The following is a 17053-nucleotide window of genomic DNA, read 5'->3' as shown; positions in this document are numbered from 1 at the left end:
TGGCTCAGGGATGGACAGGATGGCAGCTTAATGCTCCAGGATACAAATGTTACAGGAAGGACAGAAAGGGAAGCAAGAGAGGAGGGGGGAGTGGTGTTTTTGATAGGGGATAGCATTACAGCTGTACTTAAGGAGGATATTCCTGGAAATACATCCAGGGAAGTTCTTTGGGAAGAACTGAGAAATAAGAAACCTTATTGGGATTGTATTATAGACCCCCTAATAGTCAGAGGGAAATTGAGAAACAAATTTATAAGGAGATTTCAGTTATGATAGGGGATTTTAACTTTACAAACATAAACTAGGACTGCCATTGTGTTAAGGGTTTAGATGGAGAGGAATTTGTTAAGTATTACAAGAAACTTTTCTGAGTCAGTTATGTGGATGTAACTACTAGAGAAGGTGCAAAATTTGATCTACTCTTGGGAAATAAGGCAGGGCAGGTGACTTGAGGTGACAGTGGGGGAGCACTTTAGGACCAGCGACCATAATTCTATTGGTTTGAAAATACTGATGGAAAAGGATAGACCAGATCTAACTAATTTGAAGGAAGGCTCATTTTGACAGTATTAGGCAAGAACTTTCAAAAGCTCTTGGGGACAGATATTCGCAGGTAAAGGGACGGCTGGAAACTGGGAAGTCTTCAGAAATGAGAGAACGAGAGTCCAGAGACAGTATATTCCTTTAGGCTGAAAGGAAAGGCTGATAGGCGTAGGGAATGCTGGATGACTAGAGAAATTAAGGGTTTGGTTAAGAAAAAGTAGTAAACATATGTCAGGTATTGACAACATAGATCGAATGAATCCTTAGAAGAGTATAAAGGCAGTAGGAGTATACTTAAGAGGGAAATCAGGAGGACAAAAAGAGGACATGAGATAGCTTTGGCAAATAGAGTTAATGAGAATCCAAAGGGTTTTTACAAATTCATTAAAGGACAAAAGAGTAACGAGGGAGAGAATAGGGCTGCTCAAAGATCAGCAAAGCAGCCTTTGTGTGGAGCCGCAGGAGATGGGGGAGATACTAAACGAGTATTTTGCACCAGTATTTACTGTGGAAGAGACATGGAAGATATAGAATGTATGGTGACATCTTCAAAAATGTGCATATCATAGAGGAGGAAGTGCTGGATGTCTTGAAACACATAAAGGTGGATAAATCCTCATGACCTGATCAGGTGTACCCTAGAACTCTGTGGGAAGCTAGGGAAGTGATGCTGGGCCTCTTGCTGAGATATTTGTATCATCAATAGTTACAGGTGAGGTGCCAGAAGTCTGTAGGTTGGCTAGCATGGTGTCACTATTTAAGAAAGATGGTAAAGACAAGCCAGGGAACTATAGACCAGTGAGCCCGACGTCAATGGTGGGCAATTTGTTGGAGGGAATCCTGAGGGACAAGATTTACATGTATTTGGAAAGGAAAGAACTGATTAGGGATAGTCAGCATGGCTTGTGCGTGGGAAATCATGTCTGACAAATTTGGTTGAGGTGCCAGAACACTGGAGATTGGCGAATGTGGTACCATTATTTAAGAAAGGTGGTAAGGACAAGGCAGGGAACCGGTTAGCCTAACGTCAGTGGTGAGCAAGTTGTTGCAGGGAATCCTGAGGGTCAGGATTTGGAAAGGCAAGGACGGATTAGGGATAGTCAACATGGCTTTGTGCATGAGAAATAGTGTTTCATGAACTTGATTGAATATTTTGAAAAAGTAACAAAGAGGATTGATGAGGGCAGAGCAGTGGACGTGATCTATATGGACTTCAGTGAGGCATTTGACAAGGTTTCCCATGGGAGACTGGTTAGCAAGGTTAGGTCTCATGGACCTCACAGCGCCAGAGACCCGGGTTCAATTCCCGCCTCAGGCGACTGACTGTGTGGAGTTTGCACATTCTCCCCGTGTCTGCGTGGGTTTTCTCCGGGTGCTCCGGTTTTCTCCCACAGTCCAAAGAAGTGCAGGTTAGGTGAATTGGCCATGCTAAATTGTCCGTAGTGTTAGGTAAGGGGGAAATGTAGGGGTATGGGTGGGTTACGCTTCGGCGGGTCGGTGTGGACTTGTTGGGCCGAAGGGCCTGTTTCCACACTGTAAAGTAATCTAATCTAATCTAAAAACTAGCCATTTGAATACAAAACTGGCTCAAAGGTAGAAGACAGAGGGTGGTGGTGTAGGGTTGTTTTTCAGACTGGAGGCCTGTGACCAGTGGAGTGCCACAAGGATCGGTGCTGGGTCCACTACTTTTCATAATTTATATAAATGGTTTGGATGTGAGCATAAGAAGTATAGTTAGTAAGTTTGTAGATGACACCAAAATTGGAGGCAGAGTGGACAGCGAAGAAGGTTACCTCAGATTACAATGGGATCTTGATCAGATGGGCCAATGGGTTGAGGAGTGGCAGATGGAGTTTAATTTAGATAAATGCAAGGTGCTACATTTTGGGAAAGCACATCTTAGCAGGACTTATACACCTAACGATAATGTCCTCGGGAGTGTTGCTGAACAAAAAGACCTTGGAGTGCAGGCTCATAGCTCCTTGAAAGTAAAGTCACAGGTAGATAGGATAACGAAGGTGGTGTTTGGTATGCTTTCACTTATTGGTCAGAGCATTGAGTATAGGAGTTGAGAGATCATGTTGCAGCTGTACAGGACGTTGGTTAGGCCACTTTTGGAATATTGCGTGCAATTCTGGTCTTCCACCTATCGGAAGGATGTTGTGAAACTTGAAAGGGTTCAGAAAAGATTTACAAGGACGTTGCCAGGGGCTGTTTTCCCATTAACGCCAAAGGCTGAGGGGTGACCTGAGATTTTTTATAAAATCATGAGGGGCTTGGATAGGATAAGTAGACAAGATCTTTTCTCTGGGTTTGGGGAGTCCAGAGCAAGAGGGCATAGGTTTAGGGTGAGAGGGGAAAGATATAAAAGTGACTAAAGGGCAACCTTTTCACTCAGAGTATAATACGTGTATGGAATGAGCTGCCAAAGGAAGTGGTGGAGGCCAGTACATTTACAGTATTTAAAAGGTATCTGGATGGGTATTTGAATAGGAATGATTTAGAGGGCTATAGACCAAATGCTTGCAAATGGGACTAGATTAATTTACAATATCAGGTCGGCATGGATGAGTTGGACTAAAGGTCTTTTTCCGTGCTATACATCTTTATGACTCTATGACTGTGACTAGTTCTGCTGTAAAGCAGTATGTGACAAGATTCAAGTGAGCGATTGTGATAGATGACACAAATCAGGGGCACAAACAGGCATTTCTGTGGCTGTGAGCAAGACTCCAGATGGTATGTTGTGAGTGTCAAGCTGTCTCATAGCCATTGCAGAAAATTCTCAGAGGAGCGTGAGTAACCAGAGGTTGTTGTACACATTGGTACCAACAACATTGTGTATAAAAAGAGATGAGGTCCCGCAGTGTTGCGGAAGTTAGGAAAGACCTCAAGGGTAGTAATCTCTGGATTACTCCTGGTGCCAGTTGCTAGTGAGAGTAGGAATAGGAGGGTGGGGCAGATGAATGTGTGGCTGAGGAGCTGGTGCAGAGGGTAGGGACTGTGATTTTTAAATCATTGGGATCTCTTCTGGGGGTAGATGTGACCTGCACAAGAGAGATGAATTGCACTTGGACTAGAGAGGGATCAAAATCCTGGCATGGAGATTGGCTAGAGCTACTCAAGAGGGTTGAAACTCATCTGGTGGGGGTGAGGGGGTGAAACCCTAAGCAGTAAGCAGACAAAAGAGAAGGTTAAGGCTGGTACAGAAGTTAAAGAGAGGAAGTTAAATAGATAAGGCAGGCAAGAGCACAGCAGAGAACAAAGGAAGACTGGTGATTTAAATTGCATTACTTTCAATGCAAGAGGTCTGACAGGGAAGGCAGATGAACTCAGATATGAATGGGAATATGGTACTGGGATTTCATAGCTATTACAGAAACATGATAGAGGAAGGGAAAGGACTAGCAACTTATTGCAAAGGTACATGAGGACAGAAGGATAGAAGCAGGGGAAGAGAAGGAAACAGAGGAGGAGCAATGGCATTCTTGAAAACAATCCAGTATTACTTAGATGTTCCTGAGGAATCATCCAGGAAAGTTATATGGGTGGAACGGAGAAATAAGAAGGGGGTAATCACTTTAATGGGACTGTACGACAGGCCCTGCAGTAGTCAGAAGGAAGTTGAGGAACAAATATACAGAGAGATTGCAGACATTTGTAAGAATAATAGGGTTGTAATTGTAGGGGATTTTAACTTTACAAACACTGCCCATGGTGTTAAGGGCTTGGATAGGGAGAGATTTGCCAAGTGTATTCAAGAAAACTCTCAATCAATACGTAGATGGACGTGGTAGAGAAGGGGCAAAATTCTACCTCCACTTAACACATAAGGCAGGGCAATTGACTGAGCTGTTAGGAGGGTCATGTTGGGACCAGTGACTGTAAAAGTCTGGGGGTGGCATGGTGGTTCAGTGATTAGCACTGCTGCCTCACAGCGCCAGGGACCTAGGTTTGATTTCAGCTTCGGGCGACTATCTGAGTGGAGTCTGCACATTCTCCGTGTCTGCGTGAGCTTCTTCCGGGTGCTCCGGTTTCCTCCCATGGTCCAAAGATGTGCAGGTTAGGTGAACAGGCCATGCTAAATTGTCCGTAGTGTTCAGAGATGTTTAGATTAGATGCATTAGTCAGGGGAAAATGTAGAGTATTGGGTCTGGATGGGATACCCTTTGAAGGGGCGGTGTAGACTTATTGGGCGGAAGGGCCTGTTTCCACACTGCAGGAATTCTAATTAAAAATTTAAAAATTCTGTTAGTTTTAAAAGAGTGATGGAAAAGGATAGGTCTATTCACAAGATAACGTCCTAAATTGGGACAAAGCCAATTTTGATGGTATTAGGCAAGATCTTTCAAAATTGGGGGAGACTGTTCACAGGTAAGATGATGTCTGGTAAGTGGGAGGCTTTCAAAAGCAGGATAACAAGAGCTCAGGGTCAGCATGTTCCTGTTAGCGTGGACAGCAAGGCTGAAGGAGTAGGGAACACAGGATGACTACAGATACCAAGGCTCTGGTCAAGACAAAGGAGGCATATGTAAGGGATAGAAAGCAGGGATCAAGTAGAGGGACGGTAGGAGTACACTGAAGAGGGAAATCAAGAGGGCAAAAAGGGGACATGAGATAGCTTTAGCAGACAGGGTAAAGGAAAATCTCAGAAGGTTCCACAAGTAAATTAAGTGTAAAAGAAAGAAAATAGGGCCCCTGAAAGATCAATGAGGACATATACGTGTGGAACCACAGGAGATGGGTGAAATCCTAAGCGAATATTTCAAATCAGTATTTACCTTGGAGAAAGTCATGGAAGATAGGGAATTTAGAAAAATAAACAATCTTGAAACGAGTCCACATTACAGACGTGGTAGTGCTGGAGGTCTTAAAATGCATAAAGGTAGAAAAATCCCAGGGACCTGATCATGCATATCTCAGCATGTTGTGGGAAGCTAGGGAAGAAATTGTGGGGCCCCTAGTGGAAGAGTTACAGAGATGGTGGATGAATATTAGTGCATAAATCGAAATCTACCTTCCGACAGCAATTTCATTCCACGAGGGATAGAAATTAGATTAGGTTCCCTACATTGTGGAAACAGGCCCTTCCGTCCAACAAGTCCACACCAACCCTCTGAAGAGCAACCCAACCAGACCTTTACCTCTACATTCACCCCTGACTAATGCACCTAACACTACGGGCAATTTAGCATGGCCAATTCACCTGACCTGCACACCTTTGGACTGTGGGAGGAAACCGAAGCACCCGGAGGAAACCCATGCAGACACGGGGAGAAAGTGCAAACTCCACACAGACAGTTGCCTGAGGCAGGAATTGAACCTGAGTCCCTGGCGCTGTGAGGCAGCAGTGCTAACCACAGAGCCACCGTGCCATAGGAAAGAGGCAGATCCTTCATTGAAAAACAAAAAGTAGATTACACTGGGAACAGTTAGCTACATGTGAAAAAAGAAACCCAAGAGAATGAAAAGGAGGTGAAAGTCCTCAGGTGTTTTCACTCTAATAAGGTGGGACACACAAAGTCACAGTATTGGTGGTTTAGGAAAGGCACTGGGATAAAGAATGTGGTAAAAGAAGCAGTGATTAAACCAGTGGGATTAGTTGAGTTAGTTAACGAAATATCAAAAGTTGTCAAGGAGCTGCAGGAAAGTGCACGGCCTAGTTACAGGCTGTATAGTGAGGTGGTGCCCAACCTGTACAAAGACTACCCCTCTCTGGGTCAGGTTTGCTCAGGAAGATCAGAGGAAGAAGGTAAAGAAGTTAAAATATTGAGAGATGTGGAAGCTAGTCAGTCTTTAATTTTAAGAGATGAAAGTATTTGCACTCTTTCTGAAAGAGTGGAATAGATGGAGAGGGACTTAGCCCCTGTGTAAGATTAGATTGGAAAGTTCACTTAAGACTGGGGAAGTGACAAGTGGGAGTGATTGAAATTGTATTCTAGGCATACAATTTGTTCTTGGAAATGACCGAGCAGAATCAAAGGTGGGAGTGATGTCCCTCGTAGTGGAGAAGCTGAAGGAAAACTAGGGAACTGAGGAGTTAAAAGGAAAATACCCTGGAATTTTTCCTGGACGGTGTGGTAACAGAATCCCACAGTTGTAAGTTAAAGCAAGAAGGGAAAACCAAAGAGAGAGACGAAGGAGTCGAAGTCCAGTTAGTTGACACCCTGTTTGGTGAAACGGTAGAGGAAAGACCTGAACAGACACAGGATCAGGCAGAGGTGTTAAATTCTGAAATATTACTGGAGTTACAACAAAAAGATAAGACAATAAAAGACTTACATAATAAAACCTACTCAGAAAAGGAATCAGAATGTATTCCCCAGTGTTATTATCTCATGGGTCGAATACTATGGTGAAAATGGAGAACTTGGCAAGTTCGTGCTGAGGAGAAAAGGGCAGAAGTTCACCAGATTGTGTTGCCAATAGCATACAGAAAGGAGGTATTACAGGTTGCACAGTAGGAAGTCATCTAGGAGTGTGGAAGATTTAGATTAAGACACAAGAGCACTTCTATTGGCCTGGATTGCAAAAAGATGTGGTTGAATTTTGCCCTAACTGTCATACATGTCAAATGTTAGGAAAGCTACAGGCAGTAATAAAACCAGAACCTTTGAAAAGGGAACCAGAGAGAAAAGGCATTAGTTACTGCCCAGAGTGAGGAATTAAGTCCAAAATTTGGATTTTGATGTACCTTGGAGTAGATTGACTAATGAGGAGGTCCTGAAGGAATAGGAGACGATAGTAAGCTCTTGGTCTCAGGATCAGAGATCTGAGTTAACAGGCCTTGTTACAGCAGTATGGGGACATAGGTAGAAATAGAATGGGGAGGACAAATACTATAGTGCATGTAGGGAGTACTGTCCAGATAAAATAACACCCCTACAGGCTTAATTCTCTCAAAGCAGTACAGGTACAGAAGGAAGAGGAAGCGATACTCCAAGACATCATCGAGCCGAGTAAGACTGAATGGAGTTCACTGGTTGTGTTAGTTTCGAAGTCTAATGGTGCTCAATGATTCTGCATGAATTATCGGAAAGTGAACGCCTAACTGAATCAGACTCCTACCTAATTCCATGGCTGAAGAAAAGCGTAGGAAAATGTTGGACAATGCACTTACATCACAAAGTTCAACTTACTGTATGGTTACTGGCGAAGAGCACAAAATAAGTTTCTGTGCTTATAGTTTCTGGGATTGAGTTTAAGAGCTGCAAGGTTATGCTGAAGCATTAGAAAGCCCTGGTTAGACCACGCTTGGAATATTGTTCAGTTCTGGTTGCCTCATTAAAGGAAGGATGTGGAAGCTTTAGAGAGGGTGTAGAAGAGATTTACCTGGATGCTGCCTGGACTGGAGGGCATGTCTTATGAAGAAAGGTTGAGGGAGCTAGGGCTTTGCTCATTGGAGCGAAGAAGGATGAGAGATGACTTGATAGAGGTGTATAAGATGATGAGAGGCATTGTCAGGGAAGCTAGCCAGAAACTTTTTTCCCCAGGACAGAAATGTCTATCACAAGAGGGCATAACTTTAAGGTGATTGGAGGAAGGTTTAGGGGAGATGTCAGAGGTAGGTTCTTTACACAGAGAGTAATGGATGCACGGAATGCACTGCCAGCAGTGGTGACAGAGTCAGATACATTACAGACTTTTAAGCGACTCTTTGATAGACACATAGATGACTTTACAACGAAGGGTATATATGTTAATTTGATCTGAGGGTAGGATGAAAGGTCAGCACAACATTGAGGGCTAAAGGGCCTGTAATGTGCTGTATGTTCTATGTAACTTTGCATGGGCTGTCCTTTGGAATGAAGAATGCACCAACCACATTTCAAAGACTTAGGAACAGAGTTGTAGCTGTGTATATCGATGATTTAGTGATCTTTAGCCATTCATGAAAACAATTACGTGGTGCATTTGGCAGAGCTCTTTGAAAATGTACAAGAGGCAAGACTGGTTTTGAATTTACTAAAAACTGCATTGCGAAGGCAGAAGCTCTTGGGACACAATATCAGATGGAAGGATGACTCAAAGGAAAGTGGAGACAAGGGCCATCGAGAAATTTCCAAGACCATCCTTGAAGAAAGAGATGCTTTGATTTAGAGGATTCTACCATAAGTTTGTACCAAACTTTAGTAGCGTGGTGGCACTGCTGATGGATTTGCTAAAGAAGAACATGAAATTTCAATGGACAGAACTATGCCAGGAGGCATTTGAGAATTTAAAAGCCAGGTTAACCACTGCACCAGTTTTAACCATGCTAAATTTCTTGAAACCCTTTAAAGTCACAATTGACACCAGCAATGTAGGGGTTGAAGTGTGTTGATGCAGGAGGATGATGGCGGAATTGAAAAGCCAATTGGTTATTTTCCAAAAGAACTCAAAATCCACCAGAGAAAATACTCCACCATTGAAACGTTTGGTACTGGCCTTGCAACACTTTTTAAAAAAATATTTTACATTGAAAAAAAGAAAGGTTTTATTTTGAATATTACAACAAATACAAATCCAAACAATTCAAATCAATGAAGCTTGTTCAAGGAACAGCTACTGCGGATTCTTGATAAGTATGTACTAGTCAGGCAGGAAGGACTTTGTTGAGCATGGGAGCCGTGGTTTACTAAGCAAGTTGAATCTCTTGTGAAGAGGAAGGAGATGTGATAGCTCAGTTAGGGTGCTTGACAGTTACAAGTTAGCCAGGAAAGACCTAAGAAGAGCCAGGAGGGGACATGAGAAGTCATTGGCGGATAGGATCATGGAAAACCCTACAGCTTTCTATAGGTATATCAGGAATAAAAGAATGATTAGAGTAAGATTAGGGCCAATCAAGGATAGTAGTGGAAAGTTGTGGCATAGAGTCAGACGAAATAGGGGAAGCGCTAAATGAATATTTTTTGTCAGCATTCTCACTGGAAAAAGATGATGTTGTCAAGGAGAATACTGAGATACATGCTCTACTAGATTAGATGGGATTGAGGTTCCTGAGAAAGAGGTGTTAGCAATTCTGGAAAGTGTGAAAATAGACAAGTTCCCTGGGCCGGATGGGATTCATCTTAGGTTTCTCTGGGAAGCTAGGGAGGACATTGCCAAGCCTTCAGCTTTGATCTTTATGTCGGCATTGTCTACAGGAATAGTGCCAGAAAACTGGAGGATAGCAAATGTTGTTCCCTTGTTCAAGAAGGGGAGTATAGACAACCCTGGTAATTATAGACCAGAGAATCTTATTTCGGTTGTGGGTAAAGTGCTGGAAAAGGTTATAACAAGTAGGATTTACAATCATCGAGAGAGGAATAGTCAACACGGTCTTGTGAAGGGAAGGTCATGCCTCAAAGACCTTATTTAGTTCTTTGAGAAGGGGATCAAACGGATGGATGAAGGTAAAGTGGTTGATGTGGTGTGCATGGATTTCAGTAAGCTATTTGATAAGGTTCCCCACGGTAGTCTATTGCACAAAATATGGAGACATGGGATTGAGGGTGATTTGGTGATTTGGATCAGAATTTAGCTAGCTGAAAGACGACAGAGGGTGGTGGTTGATGGGAAATATTCATCCTGGAGTTCAGTTACTAGTGGTATACCGCAAGGATCTGTTTTGGGTCCACTTCTGTTTGTCATTTTTATAAATGACCTAGATAAGGGCATAGAAGAATGGGTTAGTAAATTTGCGGATGACACTAAGATTGGTAGATTTATGGATAGTACCGAAGGATGTGGTAGGTTACAGAGGGACATAGATAAGCTGCAGAGCTGGGCTGAGAAGTGGCAAGTGGAGTCTAATGCGGAAAAGTGAGACATGATTCACTTTGGAAGGAGCAACAGGAATGCAGAGTACTGGGCTAGTATTAAGATTCTTAGTAGTGTAAATGAGCAGAGAGATCTCAGTGTCCAGGTACATAGATCCCTGAAAGTTAAGAAGGCACATGGTGTATTGGAAGAAGGATCGAGTTTCAGAACCATGAGGTCATGCTGCAGCTGTACAAAACACGGTCTGGCTGCAATTGGAGTATTGCGTACAGTTCTGGTCATCGCATTATAGGAAGGATATGGAAGCTTTGGAAAGGGCTCAGAGGAGATTTACTAGAATGTTGCCTGGTATGGCGGCAAGATCTTATGAGGAAAGATGGAGAGACGTGAGGCTGTTTTCTTTCGAGAAAAGGTTGAGAGGTGACTTAATTGAGCCATATAAGATAGGTTAGATAGGTTGGACAGTGAGAGCGTTTTTCCTTGCATGGCGATGGATAGCACAAGGGGACATAGCTTTAAATTGAGGGGTGATAGATACAGGACAGATGTCAGAGGTATTTCTTTACTCAGAGTAGTAGGGGTGTGGAACGCCCTGTCTGCAAGTAGTAGACTTGCCAATTTTAAGGGCATTTAAGTGGTCATTGGATCGGCATAGGGATGAGAATGGAATACTGTAGTTTAGATGGACTTCAGATTGGTTTCACAGGGTGGCGCAACATCGAGGGCCGTACTGCGCTGTAATGTTCTATGTTCATTGTAAAAAAAACCCCACTAATTACATAAATGAATAATAACTAATAACTAATGAAAAAAAGAGAAATCATACAAATAATAATAATAACACAGCTCAACGAAACAAAGCAATAGCCCTTGACCATTGAGTGCATAAATTTATACATATTCATATGTTCGTAGTTCCTCCTCTCTGGATACCAGATTAATTAAATAGAATTGTTATGGCTACATAAAGGGTCTTATTGGTACGGCGGACAAATTGGTACCCAAGTAGACCAAAAAGGGCTGCCATATCTTATAAAAATTCTCAGTTTTATGTTGCATCATACTCATAAGAAAGTCTAAGGGGATGTGTTCCATGACTAGCTTATGCCAGCCCTGGAGGATTTTCAGACTGTCACCCTAACAAAATGTTCTTCCTTGCACAAAAAGTGAGGATAGTGAAAAGCCTTTTTTTGTGTGCATCTAATGGAAGTGAATTAATAAGGCCAAGAAGAAGAGATACAAATCCATCTCCACTCCGTCCCCAAGACCTTTTCTATTTCACCTTCACAGTGCTCCAGTATGCCCGCAGCCTGCGGCAGGAACAGAGAGAATGAATAAGTGTGTCCATACTCACTTTGCATTTAGGACACATTGGAGATGCTTCCGCTTTAAATTTTGCAAGGCAGTCTGGAGCCAAGTGGACCCCATGGAGAATTGTCAATTGCAAGGCATGGGTTCTGTTGCAAATTGAGATCCTTCTTGCATTTTCCCAGACATCCTCCCATGCTTCAGAAGAGATCTCAATGTCCAGCTCCCTCTCCCATACCTTATTAAGCCATTTAGACTTGCCCGAGGGTGATAAACATTGCTAACAGAAAGTGTACCCTCAGCGCTCAGCACCCTCTTCTCCACGTCGGACCTGTAAGAATCAGAAGTGTGGTCTCTTTTTGCATCAAATTTCCAACTTGTAAAAACGGAAGAGGGCCCTTCTGGGCAACTCATATTTCTGAGCCAACTGGTCAACAGGCGTCAGTATGTTCCCTTTGAATAAATCATCCAGGCAAGACACACCCCTCGCTGCCCATAGTTTAAACCCCGAGTCCATCATCCCCGGCTGAAAACCCGGCATACCAACTATGGGTGTCAAAAAAGATATTTTGGCAATATTGCCCTCACACTGCCGAATTGCCCTCCATTCTTTAACAGTATTAATAACTATTGGGTTATGACAAAATTCCTTAGCTGTCTTCATTTTGTCCAAGAACATCAGGCTGGTAAGGGGCATCTTGCCTGAGATGCTTCGATGTCCAACCAACATGAGTGAGGGACCTCCCCCCGGGCCCAATCACTCACATAAGATAGTTTTTGTTATCTGGGAGGTCCACTCCTCCCAGCCTGTAAGGTAACTGCAGTTTAGTCAGTTTAGGGGTTGCTTGCGATACCAGATAAAGGAACTAAATCAGCCATTCAATCTTCTAAATGTTTGCTTCGTAAAAAGCAGAGGTAGCATTCACATCGGATACAACAGTGGAGTAGAATGTTCATTTTAATGAGGACTATCCGATCTAACCAAGACTAAAGTCCTATTTGATTCTGTTGAATAAATTGGCAAAATTGGTTTTAAATATTTGTTTTAAAGCTGATCAAAGACAGGAGTAATACATATACCTAAGTACAGAAAGCCCTTCTGTGACCATTTAAAGGGAAATCAAGATTTGTCCTCAGGATCAGGCATTCTCAGAAGACCACCCATGGGCAAGGCTTCTGATTTCGCAAAGTTGATCTTATAACCCGAAAAGCCACCAAGTAAATTAATGCATTGTATCAGAAGCAGCACTGAAACTATTCGATTTGATAAAAAGACAAGGACGTCATCCGCACACAATACAATCTTATGTGACTTTGTCCCCAGTACGTATTGCCTCCGCCAGGCTGAATAGGAAATAACAAACCCCCTAGCATAGGCTTTAGCAGTTTCCCAGAGAACGGATGGATTACTGGCCGAGCCTGAATTAATGTCTAAAAAAGCCCTGAATTCAGTAGAAAAAAATTCAGTTAACTTACTATCCTTGAAGATGAAGGGGTCCAGTTGCCAATGCCTCGAACCTTCCATAGCATTCTTACCCCATCATATACACTGGGGTGTGATCAGAAGTGTGATATTGCCAGTTGTACATGACACCACTGAGCCCAAATGGGCTGTGGGGGTCAAAAAAAGATCAATCCTAATATGGCATTTATGCGGATTCAAGAAGAACGTAAAGTCCCTATCAGTAGGGTGAAGATGCCTCAAATATCTACCAATCCCAGTTCAGCACACAAATCCCTTAATTGCTTAGATTGCAAAGAAGATATCGGAGGGGCTTTGGGCAATCTGTCCACCGTAGGATCTATTAGACAATTGAAATCACCTCCTACGATAATATGCTGAGATGCAAGGATAACAAGTCTAGAAAGTGCATCTGTCAAGAACTTAAGGGGGTGAGCCAGGGACAGAAAACATTTAAGATCCTGTATTCTTCCCCATGTATCAGAGCTTTAAGGATTACAAATCTGCCGTTTGTGTCTTCAATATACTCTAACAAATTAAAGGGGAGATTCTTCCCAACTAGAATGGCTACCTCTCTACTCCTCATATTGAAAAATGAGGAACAAACCCGGTCATACTCATTCTGTTGCCATTTCAAATGCTCTGCATCATCTACTGAAAATGTGTTGCTGGAAAAGCGCAGCAGGTCAGGCAGCATCCAGGGAACAGGAGAATCGACGTTTCGGGCATAAGCCCTTCTTCAGGAATGAGGAAAGAAGGGCATTCCTGAAGAAGGGCTTATGCCCGAAACGTCGATTCTCCTGTTCCCTGGATGCTGCCTGACCTGCTGCGATTTTCCAGCAACACATTTTCAGCTCTGATCTCCAGCATCTGCAGACCTCACTTTCTCCGGTCTGCATCATCGAGGTGTGTTTCCACCCTCTCCCTTTTAAGGCAAGAAAGTACTTTCTTCCTCTTGACCAGCGAGTGACTCCTCTTAATGAGTTCTCCCAGAGAGGGAGAATTCAAACTAGAGATTGTTGAGCTTCAATGCAAGAAAATCCAAAAACCAACAAATTTACAAACTTACAAAAACTATATACATCAAAAACAAAAAAAAAATCGCCAAAGTCACTGATTAGAGAAATTTATCTCCTATTCAAAGGGAGCACCTACACAGCCCAAAACCCTACTAACCTTCCCAACCACCCTCTCAACTCCTACCAGCTAGGGTCGCGCCACATACACCAGTTGCCGAGGTAGGAAAAAAAACCAAAAACAAGATTAGTACGAGAAACAAGTTAAAAATAAATATATCACTTATCCCTTGGTATAACTTAGCTTAGAGATTAAAGATAAATACTCTATCCACTCTGAACACAATTTAATGCAACATATCACCAATAGAAATGAAATTCCACCACGTCCACTTTAAAGAAGAACAAACGTGAACAGCTCTGTCCTCTATGTCCATGCAATCTTCCCATTTAAGTCAGTGTGTGAACAAATTTCCTTGCTTTCTCTGGTGAGTCGACTAAATATATAGATCCATTATGATTGATCCAAAGCACCGCTGGATATCTTAAAGAATACTGGATCCCAAGCGCTCTCAATCTCTTCTTGATGCCATCGTAGGACTTTGTTTTCCAGATCACCGCCACCAAGTATAGAAAGAACATGACATTGCAGCCCCCACATACCAATGCCCTCGGACCCCTCCCCTGGGCTCTGGAAGCTTCCATGACTCTCTGCATGTCTTTATAATGATGGAACCTTAAAAGGACAGGGCGGAGGGCGCTGATCCATACCTGGTTTTCGAGTTGCAATCCGGTGAACTCTCTCAATCTTTAGCCTCCTCTTTTTAGTCTCCAAACTAAGGAATCTGGGGACCAGTTCTCAAAGAAGTCCACGAGTCATTTACCTCCATCCACTCCAGTATGCCAACAACATGCAGGTTCTTTCGTTTTTGAGATCATTATCAGATCCAACAAACCATGGATCTGTGTTTCCAGGGCTTCAATCCGGCCCTTGGAGTAATCAGTCTCTGCCTCTACCCTTGCGGCCCGGCGCTAGAGTTCATCAGTCCTTTTCCTCAAGTCTTGCAGCATAGCAGATACTGGAGCCAGCTTCTTCTTGATTTTTTCTTCAATCTGCTTCCCCAGGACCTTGCAAGATTTGGCCAGCTCCTCAAACAAAGTCTGGTGAAAAAGCAAGCCCACTGCTCCAGTGGGCTGGGCCATGGCCCTGGTTCCGGACCCGGGCGAACGTCCTCCTTTCTTCAGCATTCTCCCGCAGTAAGTAGCTTTTTCAGGTTCTCTAGCTCTTTTAGTGTGTTTGTACTCACAGTAACATGGATGGGCTTGGTTCCAGCTCTGTCCTATCGATGTTGAGGCGTGGAGCCCAGCAAGCACGATCCTAGCAGGACACTGCCATCTTGGATCCCCTGGCCTTACAACATTTTAATGTTTACATTATGAACAATGTATCAGAGATGGCTGTATGGATGGACCACAACCCTCTTACCTTTTTGGAAAGATTTAAAGACAAAAATATGCAACTATTTCATTACAGTCTTGTGATACAGGCTTTTAATTTGCAAACTGTACGCATTGCCAGTTTAAAAGAAAAACTGTAAATAACATAGAACCGGTATGGTCCAATGTTATGTATATGCTGAATTAGTATGAAACATATAACTTTAGAATACTATTTATTGTGAGATAATGGTGTTAAGATTTAGAGAGAGAGAAAAAAAATGAAGCCATCTTTTCAAAATGAAATCTGCTGCCAAGAAGTGAAATGGGGCTGTACAACAAATGGAAATGGTCTTTGAGAAAGCTGGAATCAGACAAGATCAATCATTTCAAAAGGAAATGCGAGAGGCACTTGAAAGGCTTTGGAAACTGAGGTATGGAAGAAAGGGGACTATCTAGATTGCTCCACACAGTGCTAATATGAACTTGATGGGTTGAATGGCCTCCTGTGTCATAATCATACTTGCTTTCATGGCTCCAAACAGCTTGCATTGCCATTGATTTTCCATTTGTACAATTCTGCTCAGTGATATAACATTGCGCTACATAGAGACACAGAGATGTACAGCATGGAAACAGACTCTTCGGTCCAACTCATCCATGCCAACCAGATAACCCAACCCAATCTTGTCCCACCTGCCAGCACCCGACCCATATCCCACCAAACCCTTCCTATTCATATATCCATCCAGTTGCCTTTTAAATGTTCAATTGTACTAGCCTCCATCACTTCCTCTGGCAGCTCATTCCACACGCCCACACACCATCCTCTGCACGAAAAAGTTGTGTCTTAGGTCTCTTTTATATCTTTCCCCTCTCATCCTAAACCTATGCCCTCTAGTTCTGGACTCCCCTACCCCAGGGAAAAGATCTTGTCTATTTACCCTCGCCATGCCCCTCATAATTTTATAGACCTCAGTAAGGTCACCACTCAGCCTCTGACATTCCAGGGAAAACAGCCCCAGCCTATTCAGCCTCTCCCTATAGCTCAAATCCTCCAACCCTGGCAACATCTTTGTAAATCTTCCCCGAACCCTTTCAAGTTTCACAACATCCTTCCAATAGGAAGGAGATCAGAATTGCATTCAATATTCCAACAGTGCCCTATCGATGTCCTGTACAACCACAACATGACCTCCCAGCTCCTGTACTCAGTATCCTGACCAATAAAGGAAAGCATACCAAACACCCTCTTCACTATCTTATCTACTTGCAAATCTACTTTCAAGGAGCTATGAACCTGCACTCCAAGGTCTCTTTTTTTAAGCAACACTTCAGAGGACCTTACCATTAAGTGTATAAGTCCTGCTAAGATTTGCTTTCCCAGAATGCAGCACCTCGCATTTATCTAAATTAAACTCCATCTGCTACTCCTCAGCCCATTGGCCCATTTGATCAAGATCCCATTGTAATTCAGGGTAACTTTCTTCATTGTCCACTACACTGCCAATTTGCATCTGCAAACTTACTAACTATATCTCCTATG

The 17053-nt window shown here is 42.9% G+C and overlaps 1 protein-coding gene across 4 annotated transcripts in view; it reads right to left on the bottom strand.

Annotated features, from left to right (window-relative positions):
• fam135a (family with sequence similarity 135 member A) overlaps nucleotides 1-17053 on the bottom strand; it is a 318933-nt gene that overhangs the window by 59039 nt on the left and 242841 nt on the right. The gene's annotated exons all lie outside the window — the stretch shown is intronic.

The sequence above is a fragment of the Chiloscyllium plagiosum genome, unplaced genomic scaffold (assembly GCF_037043375.1).
Source record: "Chiloscyllium plagiosum isolate Xiang-an unplaced genomic scaffold, Cpla_swu_hap1 HiC_scaffold_3, whole genome shotgun sequence".
Taxonomy (NCBI): domain Eukaryota; kingdom Metazoa; phylum Chordata; class Chondrichthyes; order Orectolobiformes; family Hemiscylliidae; genus Chiloscyllium; species Chiloscyllium plagiosum.
This window is presented reverse-complemented; position numbering and strand designations above follow the sequence as displayed.